The 3322-nt window shown below is 36.5% G+C and overlaps 1 pseudogene; it reads right to left on the bottom strand.

Moving 5' to 3' along the window:
- Nucleotides 1–1468: 1468 nt before the first annotated feature.
- On the bottom strand, nt 1469–2903 carry LOC137240837 (tigger transposable element-derived protein 4-like; annotated as a pseudogene).
- Between the last annotated feature and the right edge of the window lie 419 nt (nt 2904–3322).

Genomic DNA, 3322 nt, shown 5'->3' with positions numbered 1-3322 from the left:
AATATATAATTTTTCCGTAATCTATATTGAAAGGATCCCTTAACCGTGTTGTGCCCTGCGCCACGTCTATCACGCTTCGGATGAAACTTTTTCTTCTGATGACTAACATGCAAACGTTGTGCCTGAAACGTTCTTGCAAGAGGAGGTACCTACGCCCGGCTGGTTGATGTCGGCTTGATGGTAGATGCTGACTTCACCTCCATATAGGAAGCATCATCGATGGGACAAGGTAGTACGACAGTAAAGCCTTGTGACGTCTACCGCAATGGCCATGCGAATGGAAGCGGAACTCAGAGCCACTTTGTTAAATTTATGGTAGAAAAGATATTTCACAGTCAAGTTCTATCGTTTACGGATGTGAAAGAGCGTCTCTCTGCGATTCGCATCAAGGCAAATTTTTTCTATATACAGTGAAATTCCTTATAACCGGACACTCACCGTCGCAGTGTTTCTGTCCGGCTATGGGAGATGTCCGCTTATAAGGGATGAAGTCACAAAATATATATAGCACACATATAAATTGTATTGTACATAGTTTATTTAAGAAATTTTTGGAAGTAAAGAATATGTGCATACTTTAGTATTACATATAAATACATATACATATTTTCAATATTAGTTTGATTGAAAAATTGCGTAATGCTTGATTGCTTAAAAATTGATTGCTTTATTTAAAATGTTGATTTTCAAAGTGACTCTCGAAATTTTTAATGTGCTGAAAAGCTACATTGTCATTTTTTGCAAATTGTTTCAAGCGCGCAACAAGTTTTAAAGCCTCATCATATGGTGTTATAGGCTCACTTATTTCTTCTGAAAATTCATCTTGTGAATCACTTATCACGTATCATCTTGTTGGTCAAATTGAATTTCTATATTGCTGTCCTCAGTGAAAACATTTTGCTCCATTTGGAGAAAGCCTTCCAAATCATTTGGCAAATCTAGTCCTCCCTGAATCCTAGCATAGATTGCCAGTGGAATGTCATCTTCGGGATTAAAATCTGGAAGATCCTCATAAGTTTCCAAAAATCCTGCTTTACGGAAGCAATTTCGGATGGTTGTGGCTTCCACTTTTATGAAATACACAGCTTCTAGTACATTAATCGATTTTGAGAGCTTTGAGGCTGAACTTGTATTGTCAATTTTAGATGGCAAGGTTTTAAAACTAAGCTTTTATACAAAGTTTTAAAATTTTGGATTATACCTCGATCAAGGGGTTGGCTAACTGTCGTTGTATTTGGCGTCAAGAAAATATTTTTTATGTTCGTTAAGTTTAATTCCTTTGGATGAGAAGCCGCGTTATCTAAAAACAAGATAATTTTTCGTTTCTGGGCTTTCATTCTTCGATTGAACTGCTGCCGCCATTCACTCATTACTTCTCTAGTCATCCATGCTTTTTTATTAGACTTCCAATCCACTGGCAGTTTTGCGATTGGAACATGTTTAAAAGATCGAGAACGGGCTGCTTTACCTATAACCAAAAGCAGCCCCTTATCTCCAGCCATGTTAGCACAGAACAAAATTGTGAGTCTTTGCTTTGATAGTTTACCGCCCACACATTTTTCGGATTTAGAGCGAAGGTTTTGTCAGGTAAGGCACGAAAGAAAAGCCCATTTTCGTCTACGAGGTAAATGTCTTGAGGCTTGTAACCAGTCAACAGAGATGACAGTTTTGTCCTAAACTGTTCGACACAATCCTGGTTACATCTGCAGCTTCACCAGATACGCATTTGAAAGTAATATTATTCCTTAGGGAACGTACCCAAACTACATGACCAATTTTCTACAACTTTTTATCCCCCCTCCCCTTTAGTTTTCACGTAGAAGTTAATAAGTATGATTTTAAATTATTTTTTGCTAACTTAAAAAAAAGTTATTTCATTAAATTTGTTTTTTTTTAATTCGGCACCCGCGTGCGTGCATATATATAATTACAAGTTAATAATATTAAGAAGAAAAATGTATTTAAAAACATATTCGAACAACAACTTAATTTATAAAGTCTTTTTCCTTTTTATTTCTTTTCATCTAATTCAACTTTATAAAGAATACGCTTCCAGCATCAAGCCACTGGGATACATCGTAGATTATGGGAGCAGTAGCATCAGGATTTTCCTCAGACATGATTATTTTTTCCTCGATGTCTATCCACTCCGCGCTTTGCTCCACGATACATAAGATCTCTTTTGGTCTCCTGGAGAGGACATGCAGAGGTCGCACGCGAGACACGTCGTCCACTGCATTACCGTGCAAGTTTTTCTGATGATTTTTCATGGAAATTTTTGACGCGAAATAAATTCCACAAAAAAATGTCAAGATTTTCTAGAGATTATTGACTACGTGACAAAGCTCCAAACCCTCCCCTCCCCCCTGTGACCAGGTGTAATACCTAAAGAAACCCCCTCCCCCCTAAAGGGGTCACGTAATTTGGGTACGTTCCCTTATTCGCCATTTGTAACCATTCATCTGAAGCATTAAAATTAGGTACACCCAGTTTGCCTGCAATTTCCATTGCCTTCAAAATGGGGCCAGAAAACGGAATGTTTTGACTTCTAGCCTTAGAGAATCAATTAAAACACATCTTGTCTATTTCAGAGCCGCCTTCTTTAAGAAAACTTCGCTTTTGATGAACATTAACTCCAGGCTACCATTTAGAACGATTTTTTTCTTTATTTTTGTTAATTTCAGCAGCTTGTGTTTTGCCAATATTGAACCTTTCAATGCAAAAGAAACGTGTACCTACTACTATTAAATTTTTGGGCTCACTATACTTTACCTTTTTGCAACTCCACGTACTGATAATTTATCTTTTTCGAAAACATTAATAATTTCCATTTTTTCTTTAATAGAAAGTACCTTCTTTTCCGGCGCCATATTATTACGAGCTTTGAACGCAACCATTCGCATGCATCTGACTTAACAAACTGAATTGAAAACTACCCTTAATTTGAAACACTTTTTGAATGTGCATACATGTTAAACATGTTAAAAGGGGAATCACCTATTTCATTTTTATAATGAACAACAAAGCCATAGTACAGGTCAACAAGTAGGATATGTAGCAGCGCGCACATACACAGTCACGCTCACCTGATAAAATGCTTGTTCTTGTTCGTTTTTTGTGTGGATGCTATTTGGCACTGTTGTACTTCTTAGGTCCAAGAAAAGTGTAGTAGCTGCTAGCGAAAACTGTGTAAAATTTTTATTGTAAAATTACAAAGAAGTATCCTTATTTACTTTCAAATGAGCACTTAATTACATCTCTCTTTAAAATCCATATGTTTTGGACAATTTTAATTAAAACATTGTGAATCTTTATTAACGGG

This window comes from Eurosta solidaginis, chromosome 1 (genome assembly GCF_040869045.1).
Source record: "Eurosta solidaginis isolate ZX-2024a chromosome 1, ASM4086904v1, whole genome shotgun sequence".
NCBI classification, from domain to species: Eukaryota; Metazoa; Arthropoda; class Insecta; order Diptera; family Tephritidae; genus Eurosta; species Eurosta solidaginis.
Note: the sequence above shows the minus strand (reverse complement) of the source record. Positions and strands in the feature narration are given on the sequence as shown.